Genomic DNA, 14,853 nt, shown 5'->3' on the forward strand with positions numbered 1-14,853 from the left:
GTCCCATTAAAACTGTTTTGTAAAAGAAATATTTAAAAATCCCCAGAGCATCACCACTAATGATACTTTATGCCCTCTAACTGAAATTACAAATACAAGGATAAGAGCTGTTATACCTACTCATTTCTGTTGTCATCTCATGTAACCAAGTATCAGATATGTGTTTAACTTTGGCCACAGCAATTCAGTTTCTTGGTGGTCAACTGACCAAGTTGGTGGCCAGTTTTGGACTAGATGATCTGGTCCAGATTGGACTAGATGATCTTGTAGGTCCTTTCCGACCTTGTGATTCTATGATAACTGTATACAGTCAAGTCTTGTGATGCTTTGAGAAAGCATTTGTAACAACAGCCTTTGATGGGTAACTGCCCTGTATCAAACCACTGATTACTAAACTCTTCCTCCTGGCACCTAGAGAGGCAGAATAGAAGCAATAAGGAAAAATCAGTATACAACAAAAAAAGAGGTAAAAACCAGTGCTTTTCATCAGGGATTTCCAGGGCTGCTATCCCAGACATCACTGCTCAAATTCTGCCCAGAATTTATTTCAGTGGTGCTTATTCCTCTTGCTGTGCTATCTTGTAAATGCCGTTTTGTGTTTGAGGAGGTTAGAACAAGAGGCAGTTGACAGAGTTTGGGCTGTTTTAATTATTTCTGTGGTAGAACTTCAATTTAGAGAACATAAAGGAGCACAGAATGCATGTGGGTGCTAGCAGATGTTTAGTTAGCAAGGCACCAAATATTTTAGCTTCTGACTGAAATTCGTTAATCTGTAGTAGTGCTTTTCTTTGGCTATTAGTGACACGCCAGCATGTAAACACAGCCAGCCCTCTGTTAACCCTGGCAAAGGCTTCAGAACAACCCCAGTCTGGGAGGACAGTCCTCCCTACAGCAGCACTGGGAGGCACTTGGTGCAGGGAGCCTGCCTGCATGCAGGGTCTGTGCATATGCAAGGGGGAAAAGCTGGGTCGTTTGTCTTGGGCCTGAGAATCACAAGCAACTGTCAAGTTGATGTTCATGGTATAGATAAGAAAGAGAGCTAATTGCATGTTGTTTCCTTGCTTTTATGTAATTCCCAACAAGAACAGTTTCTTCTTTGTCCTGATGATATCTTATGACAGTGAGTCTCACAGGGGTTAACTTGCAAGATCTCATCAGTGTGTAGGCACCACTAAAGAAGGGTAAAAGAACACTATGCTGGATGGTGGGAATAGCTGAAAGAATGGTGAGTGTTTGCTGATGGAAAGTTTGAAATACAGGGTTTATTCTGTTTGGCAGGAGACAAGAAGCAGTTAGTGAAAATGGACAGTGCAAAACAACGAAGGTCAGGGGAGAGCATTTTGCTGTATCAGCACCCCTTGATGCTTTAATGAGCTTTTCTTGACAATTCATCCAAATTATATAATACCTTAAACTGATTTTACTTGCAAATGTCGTACCCATTCCCGAGTCAAATGTGCCAGAGGGCTCTGCAGTTCCTTTCCACAATATTTCATGACTTACTAAACTCGGTGTCCTTTACTTCCACAATAAATCCCATCTATCAGCTATATACTTACAAATGTAGGAGACATAACTTTTTAATATTGGGATGATAATGTTGATGTATTCTTTTTTAATTCCTCGGGAACTTACGCAAGTGGTAAGTAGTGACTTTCAGTGACTATCAAGTTAAATACTTGATCTGTGCTGGATCAGGATATGGCTTGATGTTTCTCATTACATAGAGGTTCAAGATGTAAAAGAGGTTTTCTTCAGTACCCCCAGACAGTGTTGGCAGTGAAGCACAGCACTTTCCAGATACTTGGTTCTCAGCTCACCTGGATTTTCACTGCTGTTTCCCCCACCCACTACTCAAGAACTTGACACCCAATATATCCTGTTCTGCAGAAGCTTCGCTCAGCCTTGGATTTGAACCTCCCCTTCAGAGAGTTAGTTGAGTTAGAGAGTAGTTGGCACTTGATCTCAGAAATGTACCTGTCTTAAATGAGAAATAAAAGGTGTTTCTATCTGCTCTTCATTGTGCTGTGTTAAAGCAAGAAGGAGAATGTTCTAACTAGATCTGTGACCTGAAGCTTAGCCCTCTCTAGGCTTTCTCTCAAATTAATTCTGGGCTGCTGTCTTAATTTTCTGTGTTGTTTTCTTTTTTAAATCTAGGCTTATTATTTCAGCTGGCTACTGTTCATTTCCAGCTTCAATGAACCCTAACTAGCCCACTTATCTAAGTGTCTTGATCTGGAGCAGCCACTTTTGAGCACAGCCACTCAGTCGGTTGTACTGAAGCTCTTTACCTGCAACCCAAAACAGGACTGTAATTTTGAGCCCACACCCTCTAAATCAGCCCTTCTGCTCCCTGAAACAACGTTTTCCCTGTTAGATGTTGAGATGCAGACTGCAGGGCTCTCGGCATCAATTGCATTGCTGATCTGAGACCTGAAGTTGCAGTAATGATTTCAGAAAGACTGTGTAGATTAGAAGCTACACTTGCATGTTAGTTCTCTTTGACAGAAGGCCAATATTTCTGCTCTGCCTCAGAAATGATTGTCAGATGGAAGGAATAAATCACAAGAGACATTTCTGCATCAAAGCTGCTAAAACCAGCTGTTGTGTGGAACTGGGAGAATGTCCACTTTTGCAATGATAGTAAAAGCTGTTTAATCCAAATGTGGTGGTGGCTTGAAGAGAAGAACAATTACAGAATCATTAGCTCAGATTTTCAGCTGTTTGACTGATGTAATTTCTAATGTGTTGTTAGTGGATTAATGAACTACATGCAGCTTGTAAAAGGCTGGCCTTTTGGAACTTGGCTCTGCTTCATGTAACAAGGACTGTAACTTGGAGAAATTACACTCTGATTAGTGGCTTTCCTATCTGGATCATCATTGCCCATTCTCATGGCTTATTTTTTTTTAGCTAGGTTTAGACTTAACTCCTTTACATTCTGTAAAACCATCTGTATTTCATTGCATTGAATAGAGGTAAATGACAACTTGTTAGCAATAGCAGTATCTCTTCTTGGATCCACAACTATACCTTGGGCCATTGCAGGTTTATTTTGTCAAAGCTTTCAGTTAAAACTTAAGAGTTCTAAGTAGAAAAATGAAGTAATTGGGTAATACAGGTCTTCAAAGGTCTTTCTAGAAGCTGCTGGAAGCTGCTGTGAAGGAATGCCCATGATATGTCCTTCTAACTGCATGCCCCATCTTCTCTTGGGTTTGTATTTGGTGCAATGGTGCATTCACAAAGGGTTGCATGGCTTCCTTCTTGCTGGTTCCAGGGTGCTTCAGTGATCATTTGGCAGATGTTTCATGTGTTTGAAGCAAGAAACATGTTAAAATCCCATGAGTACTCAGAGATATCAGAAATGCATAGCATGAAACGTGAACCATCCTTGGCATAGGATACAACTGAAAAAGCAACTGGCCTGCCTAGTTCAGGACTGACAGAGGCAGGACAAACATGAAGAAGTATAGTTGCAGTTCAGCTATATGAAATTAGCACTCATCCATGCAGTAGTAAATGCAGACCCACAGGTAGGAATGGGGGACTGGCTGCCTGAACAGAACCTCACAGATCTGAGGCAGGAGGAGCAGCCTTCTGACTGGAAGCCATTACTCCTGAAATTATGGTGCATGCTCTGAAAGGCAGAGTCAAGTACGGGGTAACCTTTTCACCCCCACACTTTCCACTTGGCATGATGGGGACAGTTGACTTTCCCCTGTGTGGGAAGTCATTCAGGTCATCTGAATATGTTGAGGTGTTAGCTTGTAGTCTGAAAGCTATTAACAGCAACTGCACTGTCTCCTACCCAAGGAGCAAGAATCATGCATGCAGTGCAAGTTACCTTTATAAATGGAAGAGTTCTGACAATTTGAGTTTATCCTTGGGATTTAATGGATGTCTCCAAAACAAAGTGAATGTCTTGGGCCTTGCACAGAATGACACCATTATTAACAACAGCAGTCTTAGCTTTTCTAAGGGCTTTTTTGTCACTGAGAGGGCAAAACTGGCATCACAAGTCCTTTGTATGGATTGCTTCTTTTCACTGTGCTCTGAGCCTGAAGCCAAAAGGTTTCAAGACTGCAGCCTTCTGACACATTTCAACTGCTTGTGATAGACACTTTCAAATGTAATAATATAGGAACAATTAAAAAAAAAATCTAATTTATGAAATCTCCAAATTAAGAATTAAACACTTCAGCATGAGGAACAAGGATTGTTTTCTTAATAGACTAGCATTACTATTGTGTTCCAAATCACATTCCTGCATTTCAGTGTGTTTGTGTGCTACAGATATTTACTCTTGTTTTGTTTCCCACCAAGTAAGAGCAGATACAATCTTAAGTATGAAGAAAACTTTGTGAGTGCGAGGGCAGTGTAGGAGCTGAAGGCCAACTTTAAATCAGAACCTTTGAAAACCTGTTCCATCTGTTTGTTTTTGCAACCCAGAAGACAAAACTGGGTTCTTTGGTTAAAAGTTCTACCAAAGCAAAAACTCTAACTCCAGTTCCCATGCCCTGTTCTGTACTTCACTATCCAGACACAGTGTGTCACGTGGAAGGTTCCATGTCTGTGTAAGAGTTTTGTTCCACTGCTTTAATGAAACTGCTTTCATTCTTTGTCTCCTGTTTTTAGTGTTCAGTTTGATGAACCATCAAATTATCAGATGGATAAAATGACCAAAATAAAAATAGTTTAGCATGTGGTAAATAGCAACAGAGCAGGTTTTCAGTTTCATTTTCCTCTTTCCAAAGACCAGTGTGTGACACTGTATGTTTACAGAATATTCCTCTATTTGTTACTGTGTGTACGTAGTCATTTCTAGGCTGTGCTTGAAGTTGTTTCTTTTGGTTTGATAAGAATAATAACTGATTCTAAAAAAACGTTTTAGATTTTATTTGTAATGCTCTTGTGTTTCCTTCTCTGGTTCTTCCCCCTTGGCAGAGCACTTCTCCTCCCTTCCCCTGTGGTTTGTAACCTCCTAACCTGTACATTAGGTGAAGTTGGAGTCATTGTACACTCAGAATCAGATGACATTCCCTTCATAGTCCACATATGGGTCTCTCAGTATTGTCTGTGACTGGTCAGATTCCTAGAAGCATTTCCACAATAACGAAGAACTCATCTGAATTCAGCTTTCCCCAGCTGCTTTCTGCCTATTGTCAGAGATAAAAATGGAAAGTATGCTCGAGCTGTAATCAGTGTGATGGTATGAACTTGTGATGAATATAGAATGTCATCCCATTCACCTTCCTACTAAGAGGATACTACAGGAGAGTTTTGTTGAGGATAATTTTAGGTCTTGATAAAGAAACAATCCTTGCACAAAGATAATGGGAAAACTGAATTTTCCCACAGATACAAGATGAATAAACTGCATGTGACAGCTATATAAAACTGGAAAAGTTTCTCTTCTGAGAATTGGGACAGTAAAAAAGGTGATATTCACTGGGAGCAGAAGCTTGATAATGGTAAGCAAGTGCTTTTAACAGATATGGGCTAACGTGGCAGAGATTTTCATTGGCATCAAGGTGACATAGAGAAAAAGAAATCTGCTGTTGCAAAGTGGACAAGATGTGTAATTGAAATTATCAGAGCTAGGACAAAACATAAAGAACTATTCATGCTCTTGGATTGCTTGCTTGAAGAAGACTGGATCTTTGTAATAACCTGAGGATTGTTTTCAAGATAAAAGTGAGTCAAATTGTGGTTATGGAGATCAAGCAGTTGATACGTGGTTTCACGTAGTTTCACATAATACACTGTGTGTATGGGAAACTGTTGATCACAACCTGAACCTCTGATTAAACCATCTTAGGCAAGTGTTGGGTCAGCAGTGGGAGCACAGGTGAAGGTAATTCAGCTGTGCTCCTGGAAGGGGTGAAGCTTGACTCCACCTCTCCTAGATTTCATTTAAGGGCTGGCCACCACTAAGGCAGCATCTCTTTCTTCAGATTGCTTCTTTGTGGAGTTCTGGTGTCAAGCCTCAATGTTTTCCATCTTGTCTGAAGGCCTCAGAGTTGGTGAGTTTGCCCCATAGATAACCTCTGGCTATCTGTTTACAACTATTATTGTATTATTCCAACTGTACTATTCTTGTATTATTCTAGCTATGCATAACCATTCTTGCATTATTCCAACTGTATGTTGTGCATGGAGTTTGTTGAATGTCTTTTGTCATATCTGGAGATGTATATTACCAGAAGAGTTACAGTGCTTGTTTAATGAAGAATTAAACTGTATCCGCTGTGCTGGTGGAAGCTACCGGCAATGAGAGCAACCCCTTTCCTCCAGCTGATATGAAAAACATTCTTTGATATAATGGGGATTATGCAAATACTATAATTTCTATAAAAGCTTGAAAGTAGGTGAGATGTTCTGCTGCTGTGGCTGCAGAAAATATATTCTTTAAAAAGAAAAACTATGCCTGGCACCATTAAGAGGGTTGGTAGGCTTGAATTCATTTGAGTTTTCTAGCTTGACAGTTTGTGCTACTAATGAGGCAATATTGGGAGTGAAAGCAATTTTTGAGACTTGCTTCATCAGCTGTTTTGTGCAGTAATGAATCCCCTCAAAGCTTGGGGCCACAGGATTTGCCTTTTCCTCTCTTTGATTGAATGAAATGCCTAACTCTGGCAATAAAGAAGCTGCAGTTAACGAACTTGAAGCTCTACAGTTCTGTAACTTTGGGATGTGGAGGGGAAAGAGATTCACTTTTGGGACTCAAATGTACACTCATCCGCAATAAAGTTGTTCAAAAGTGTTTTCCAAGCACTTAACCCTAAAGCAAATGCAGGATAAAATATTCCAAGTAGTATGTTATATATATATTAAGTGGTATTAAATGGTATGCACAATGCTATCTTTTTTTTTTTTTTTCCTTCCAAACCTATATTTCTCTTACATTTTCCTCATGCAAATTCTGAAGTGGCACATCCAGTGAAGTGTCATAGAATCATAGACTCCATAGAGTTGGAAAGGATCTCTGAAGGCCATCTAGTCCACCTCCCCTGCAATGAACAGGGACACCACAGCAGAAACACACTGCCTTGGTGAACCTCATGATGTTCAACACGTCTAAATGCAATATCTTGCACCTGGGTCAAGGCAACCCCTATTACCAATACAATCCTCTGTACCACAATTAGTAATACAACAATTTTCCCTAGTAATTCTTGCCCCAGCCTAGAAGGTCAGAATGGCTGCTTGTCTTTGTGGAGATCCTTTTTTTTTGGAGGAGATCTTTGTCTTGTCTCTGAAGCACAGGTGAGGTCTCACATGACAGGTGAGGAAGCCCATTTCCTTCACTACTCTAGAGAGGATGTAATGGATAAAGGTTCATCCTGAAGCTTAAGGGTTCTTGGATTGTCAGTTGTGAACAGATTGAGGGCTTACAATTTAATGGACCTGTTGGAGTGTGTCAAGAGGAGGGCCACAAAAATGATCCAAGGGGTGGAACACCTCTCCTATGAGAACAGACTGAGAGAGCTGGGGCTGCGCAGCCTGCAGAAGGGAAGGCTCCAAGACAAACTGATGGTAGCCTTCAGTGTCTGAAAGGGAGCTATCGTAAAGAAGGAGACAGACTCTTGAGCAGGTTATGTTGTGATGGAACAAGGGGAAATGGTTTCAAGATTAAAGAGGATAGATTTAGGTTAGATATAAGGGAGAAGTCTTTTACAGTGAGGGTGGTGAGGCAATCTGGAACAAGCTGCCCGGAGATGTGGTTGGTGCCCTGTCTCTGGACACTTTCAAGGCAAACCTGAATCAGGCCCTGGGCAACCTGATCTAGCTTTGGTGCCCCTGTGCATTGCAGGAGGGTTGGACTAGATTGACCTTTGAAGGCCTCTTCAAACTCCAGGGATTCTGTGATTCTGTAACAATCCTGTGGCTTTATAAAACAAGAGAGTTGCAGCAGGTGGGAGAAGTTTTATGTATGTAATGAATGTAATAATATTGATGAAACTCAGGAGTCATCTCCCATGGAGATGGACTGAATTTTCTGTTGACATTTGCAATACTAAGATCAAGGTAATGAAACTCACAATTTGAAGTTAAAGTTGTCCTCTTGCTTGCAAAATCAAATAAAAATAAAAAAAAATCGGGATGCTTTTTCTTCCAGGTTATAGTATACTGGATATCAGTGCTAAATTTGAAGTACTTCCACCCAAATACGTATAAAAGATGTCAGAGAAAATTTTGACATTTATTTTGAGAGAGAAGCTGGGAGCAGAGTTTGGAAGCAGCTCATAATTACTGAGTTCTTACATTGGCAACAGCTGCTTCCCTCTCACCTAAATATTTCTAACTGATGGAACCTGAGGTAGAAACTTCACATGAGAATTTTCAGCCAAAATAGCTTAAATCAGGAGAACAACAAACATAGACAAATCTAATACAGCACTTTATCACGCCTGACAGCATTAATAACTGGCAGAGATATACAGGCAGGGTTCTGCCTAAATATAGCAGCTACTGACTGTGTAGTATTCAGGTTTTCCATGTCAGGATAAAGATGAGCAAAAACAGCCCTTAAAGAAATCAGTTCAACTTCAAAATACAACTTTTCTGCCATGTACTAATTCATGTGGCCATATTTGTGCAGTCTTAAACGAATGTTTAATTTATTTGGACTGTCTCTCAGCTGGTAAGCAATTTTCAGAATCCTTAGGTAGTGTCTTTTTAAGCAAACTGTAGCAAAAGTAATTACTTTGGGTAGAGTCTGAAGCGTTTATTGTTGCTTTCTCTCCAGCAATAAGGAGAGCATGCTTTCAAGGGCTGTACTTCCAAGTTGTTCGTTTTCAAAATGCAATTACCAAGAGAAGCTAAATCAGAGACCCATTCTTCATATTTCTGTTGAGGAGAAACCACCATCGTCCTGAGCTTGAGCACAGACCTTCCAAATGACACTGAAATAACACTGAAGTACTCGCACATCCACTGAGACGGGATGAATATAGCTGTATCGAAGCTCAGCAGTGATTCAGTCCTTTTCACCTAGGTGCTACAGCTGCAGGGTAGAGATGGCAGAACTCATTCTGCTCCTTACCTGGTGACTCTATGCTTCCACAACCCTGTCATTCTCTTAAAATCCTGAAAATATAGGGATGTACTTTTTCCTCCTGACCTCCCCTCTATCCTCTGTTATGCTGTCTCACATGAGCTGGTGAGGGGGGGAATTCAAGCTTCATAAATCATAGAGTGGATTGAGTTGGAAGGAATCTTCAAGATCATCCAGTTCCAGTATGTCTCATAAACAATAACTGATGGTCTTTTGTTTGGGATACCACTAGACTTGGCTTTTATATCACACTATTTTAAAGTATTTCTAACATGAGGAATTTGGTAAAGAAAATCTGAGAAAGTGGCACACTCATTTTTGTAATTGAATTGCAATAAACCGAACAAAACCATTGGGCTTGCTGTCACTTCTTCTGTAAGAAGAAAATGGCACAAGGCAGCTAGCATATCTGTTTGCAGGATATGAAGACACACAAATGACTTTTATCTCTGATGCTTTAGTTCAGCAAAGCATCTACACATGTCCCTAATCTTAAAAACCTTGGACAAAATCATTACTCCACAGAAGTCAATATAATTGAGCTCTGGCTTCTTTGGAGCAAGTACTATATCATCCACTGCATGTACTGGCATTCCTGGCCAAATAGCAACCTGAATACATATAACAAGAAGGGTGCTCTATGTTTTACCTATACTTGGTGAGGTTTGTCTACCTCTAAAATACCTGGTGTGAAAAAATATTTTTTAGTTCATGCTGTCTTGCAAAATTATGAACATTTATATGGCAAGCAGCAGTTAAGAAGAGCCTTTGGTATTGTAAATGAGCTTTGTTTCAATGACTTCAACATGCTTGTGCTGCTTGGGAAGAACATTTACTCTTTCACATTTTCCCCTGCCCCTTTGCTTTCTGTTGTTTCCCAAGGCTCCTCTCAGCAGGAACAGCAGAGGCTGCGTGATGTCCCTATAAGCAAGGGAAGACAGCACAACATGGTGGTGTGGTTCCAGAAACAAGCAGGTTTCTGGGAGCTCACAGAATCACAGAATAGCTACAGTTGTAAGAGGCCTTGAAGATGATCTAGTTCCAACCCACTGCTGTGCATTTCTTGCTGTTACACTACTTGGTAGGTCCCGGAAGACTGGAGGCTTATATATAGATAATAATTATTGTTATCCTTAATTCATAGGGTCAGTGTCATGGAATGGGTTAGGTTGGAAGGGACCTCTAAGACATCTAGTTCCAACCCTTCTGCCGTGAGCAGGGTTGGCTGTTCTAGTCCTTATTGTTATTCTTGAGGGGGATTAAAACTAGCCGAGTATTGAATGGATCCTCTATATGTATAGAGGTGTATTTCTATACTAAATAAATGCTGCTTTGCCCAAATGATAAATCAGTCAGTACTTTCACACTAGACGTGTGAGCGGTTAATGCCAAGAACTTAACGCTCATGATCCTAATTGCTCCCTAACCCTGGGTGGCTTTCTGATTTGACAGTCACCAATCATAAGCAGTCAGCTTAACTTTCATGTAATTTATTTGTGCTGACTGGGAAAATTGATGTAAAGCAGTAGTTTTTCTTTGTGTAGAATTTTCATCAGAAAAATCCAATATCCTTAATGGTAGATTGCACAGAGCTGTGCAGGAATTGGTCTTGTTAATTATTGTACATTTGGGAAGTTTCCAAAGTCATTTGCTGCATCTGGACCTACTGGAAAGGCCAGTCTGTGTTCTGCATAAGTCCCATCTATGTACATATTCGGTACTTTATTTGCATCACTCTAAGCATTCTTAGAGTGCTGTATGGATTCTGACTTTTATGACCTATCTGTGGTATAGATTTTTTTCCTGTTGTTGTTGTTTTTTGTTGTTGTTGTTATTGATTGTGGTCGTTTGTTTGTTTGTTTAGTAAAATGGTTCATCTCGGTCACATGGCCATACTTAATCAAGGTTAATAATTACTCTGAAAGCCAGTTCTATGATAAGGATTATGTAACTGCAATTATCCCTTCATTAAGTATGAAATATGTGCAATAACCACTTAGGTAGCTAAAGCATTTAACGTATAGTTGAGAATAATCACGATGTGTGCTGTAGTTCTAATGTAGTTAAGATGAACGGGTTTATAATATGAAAAGTTCTTGATATATCAAATGAAAGTAGTGGATGATTCAGTCATATTAACTTTCCAGTTTCATTACTCATTCTGTTTCAAGCCTTGGAGCTTCCAGCATCGTCACTGTTCAGTGCCTGACACTCAGCTTCTCTGCATGCTCACCTGATTAAACACAGAGATTGCTGGTTTTTTTTTAAACCACAAAAAGACACAAGCACAATTTCTGTAAAATCAAATACAATACAGTGATGTTCATATATTCAGAGCAATGAAATAGCAATAAGTTATGTATGAGTCTGAAAACTGAAGCTTCTTATCTACTGAAGAATATGTGCCTTGTCAATATCTTGCAAATTTAACTGCCTTGCAGTTGCTTTAATTTGATGGTGAAGTATAATTAGCTATAGAAAGGGAAAAAGGCAATCTGCTTCCTGATTTCTTCAACAATGTTGTTTTTTTGTATATGCGTTTTTGTACGTGATGCAACTTCTACCTGTAGCATTTATGAAGCTACTAAGGAATGGATTCCACCGTAGGTGGGTCTTAAGTGTTCTGTGAGATAACTTCTTCAGCTAGCAACAAAAAAATCCAACCCACCCTTTACACAATTCTGTGAACACTGAATTACAGCTTAGTCTGGCTGCTGGTGGGGAATCCCTTCTCCCAGCTATTCTTGCAGGCTACTCATATGGTAACTATATTAACACTAACTAACACTGCATTCCTGCCATGTCTGAGCTGCACAGACCTTCAAGGGCTATTAGTGAAGCACTACAGTAATTCCATAGTTGCTGGAAGGAAACATTGAGTGAGAATACTGCAACTCTTTGCTACTCCAGATGAACACAAACAAGTAGATTCCATTCCCTTGAAATCCTCATGAGTTTCTTAAATTGTCTGAGGCCAATGGTGACTCCAAACATCGCAAAAGTTGACCTTGATGTGCAAAATAAGTACTTCATAATTTCCCCTTATTTTTCTTGGTGTGATGCCATTTCTTGTTTGAAGTCCTTTCAAATTAGCATATCTGTAAACACAAGAGACTGGTCTTGTGTTGCTTTGTGTGGCATGTTGTAGGAATTTTTGCAGCCATGTTTCTAAGGGTCCTGTGACCATAAAACTGTAATTTTGTCAGGCCAACCCCTGGCAAATGTAGTACTGGAACTCCTGGTTTGACTGGCTTAGTTTCAGATTGCTGTCATCTTGGCTGGTCATCTGTTTACTTGATTAACCTGGGTTTCTTTTAAGAGTTTGCTTTGTACAGGCTGAACATCAAAATGGAGATAACATTTTTTGTTTAGAATATTTTTAGTGTTAAAGGATGTTGAAATTTGTGTTTTATCTTCTGTTATGCTTGAAGGAGACAACAAGGCTGTCTGCTTCTACCTCTTCAGCAGATACCCATCATTTCACTGGCAATTTTGTTCAAAATGATCCCAGTTCATGTTTTTCATCTTGAAGAACACTTTGAAAAGCACAAAATGGGTATGTGCTTTCTCGGAAACAGCACAACATAATAAAGTAAATAAATTTAAGGCAATTAAGTGAGATTAAAAAAAACCAACACAACAACAAAGAAAAACCAGATGGATGTAATCAAATTAATATGGTAACTTCAAAAAGTATAACTGTGCAATTCAGAGTTATATGTGGCTTAGGTTAAGAGATTTGAAAATCGACATTCATTCAGTGTCAGAATTTGTGCTTCCTCTTGATGAAAACTCTGGAAAATAAGGAAGGTTCCTCCTTGAAGCTACTAAAGGAGCTTTCTCCTCTACATATTTTGCTGTCAGGCCTCAACTATTCTAAGTGTTTTCCCAGATTTTTAATAGCGCTTCAAAGCAGAAAGAAATGCTTCCCAATAGTATTTCAGTGCAGTATTTCAGTTCAGGTTTGGTTGCCATTGTTTCCTACGGCCAGTTGTGGAAAAGATGGATGGGCTGCTGACTTAGATGAAGCTTAACACACTTCAAAACCAAACAAATGGAAACCCATGAAGTCCTCTCTGAACCTTCACCAAGAAAAACACATTGATTTCCATAATGCTCACCACTCTGTTTTAGTGCTGTGTCATCCACAAAGCCTGGGCTGCTTCCATCCTCCCTGTTGACCCTGGGCTGATATGAAGACCTCACTCTGCATCACTGGAGAAAACCCACGGACCCCTCTATCTTCAGTATGAGAACGTGACTATATGGCTGTGCCTATGCAGAGATTCACTTAACAACTTCAATTATAATAGATCTGCAGCTGATGGAGTGGGACAGCACCAGTTTTCCTGTCCAGTCAGAGATTGTGGCTGTTGATCTTTTTATTTCCTTGTTCCCATCTTTTGAACCAGCTTTCTTCTGTCCTGAATTCCAGCAAAAGGCTGGCATCTCCAATATTGTCGTAAATTGGAAAGAAAAATGAAAACTGTAGAAAGAACAAGTCAGTTATTGCTTGCATTTTGCATCTCTAGGTCTCTGTGTTTAATGGGACATTTCTAAACAAAATTAATCTCAGATGTCAAAATAAATAAAGAAATAAAAAGTCCAGTTTCAGAGCTTTTTGTTAAACAAGGTTGGAAGTTTCCTCATTCATCTTTCCCTGGAAAAGGTTTCCATGTGAGTGAGCAAAGAAAATAACCTGCCATCACAAGGAAACCTGGAGGCATTACTGGCCAGTTTGGATTGTGTATTTGTTGCACACACACACACACACACACACACACACACAAGACCAGGCATAAGAGCAACATAAATGCACTGTTATGAACTGGCAGATTTTATTCAGTAAGTGTCTATACATGTTTACATTCTTTGTCTTCTAACAGTCTCAGAAATAGACTTTAATATGTACAAATAGTATAAATATTGGGATCTGACTATGTGGTTGCTGTTGACAGTGAGATGTCTTGTCTGTCTTTTCAGGCGTTTTAAGCCAACACGATGGCCATGGGCTGCCTCCTCCAGTATCTGCCCTTGTTCTCGTGCTCCTAAGTAGTGAGTATGGCTTCCGCCCTATTTGCTTTCAAAGACTTGTCTTTCTCTCTGCAATGGTAGGGAGTTTGCTACTTGAAAAAGTTTTTCTTGGGATGAATTGCTTTCCACTGTACTCCTTGTCTGTGAATTCACAGTTCTTAACTTCCCATGGAAAGGCATCTTTGTGTGTGCAATAAGTCTGTCTGAAGGATGTGGGCTTCAGGGTATTGCTGCACTTCAGGCTTGATCATATACCAATCTGGGCTTCTGACAGCTAGGAAGAATGATGAAATATTGCACATTCTGTGTTGAGAGTTGCTCAAATATATTTGTGCAAATGTTGGTTTGTTGTGTTGTGGGTTTGGGGGATTTGTTTGTTTGTTTTTGTTTTGCTAAACATCAGATGGAATAGCTTTTTAAATAACTTCAGTGGCTGCATCATAAGTGTGGTCAGCAGGGCAGGAAGGTGCCCCTGCCCTTTTGCTCTGTGCTGTGAGACCTCACCTGGAGCACTGCATCCAGATGTGGAGTGCTCAGTACAGGAGAGATGTGGAGCTGTTGGAGAGTGTCCAGAGAGGGGCCACAAAAATGATCCCAGGGATGGAACATCCCTCTGTAAGGACAGGCTGAGAGCTGGGACTGTACAGCATGGAGAAGGCTCCAGGGAGTCCTGAGAGCAGCCTGTCAGTATCTGAAGATGGGTATAACAAAGAAAGGGGACATACTCGTTAGCACGGTCTGTTGTTATAAGACAAGGGGAA

At 40.1% G+C, this 14,853-nt stretch overlaps 1 long non-coding RNA gene across 3 annotated transcripts in view; it reads left to right on the top strand.

The window, feature by feature from the left end:
- The window catches only part of LOC107310818 (uncharacterized), a 104,377-nt gene extending 90,264 nt beyond the window's left edge, over nucleotides 1–14,113 (top strand). For 2 of the 3 annotated variants that reach the window (XR_014944426.1, XR_014944424.1), the window contains exons 5-7: nucleotides 5,359–5,471; nucleotides 5,955–6,023; nucleotides 14,042–14,113. This is a non-coding gene — a long non-coding RNA (uncharacterized LOC107310818). The remainder of the gene's footprint in view (nucleotides 1–5,358; nucleotides 5,472–5,954; nucleotides 6,024–14,041) is intronic. The other variant, XR_014944425.1, reaches the window with a different exon arrangement.
- The last annotated feature ends 740 nt before the right edge of the window (nucleotides 14,114–14,853 follow it).

This window comes from Coturnix japonica, chromosome 3 (assembly GCF_054131305.1).
Source record: "Coturnix japonica strain WE chromosome 3, WE-NBRP24, whole genome shotgun sequence".
Taxonomy (NCBI): Eukaryota; Metazoa; Chordata; class Aves; order Galliformes; family Phasianidae; genus Coturnix; species Coturnix japonica.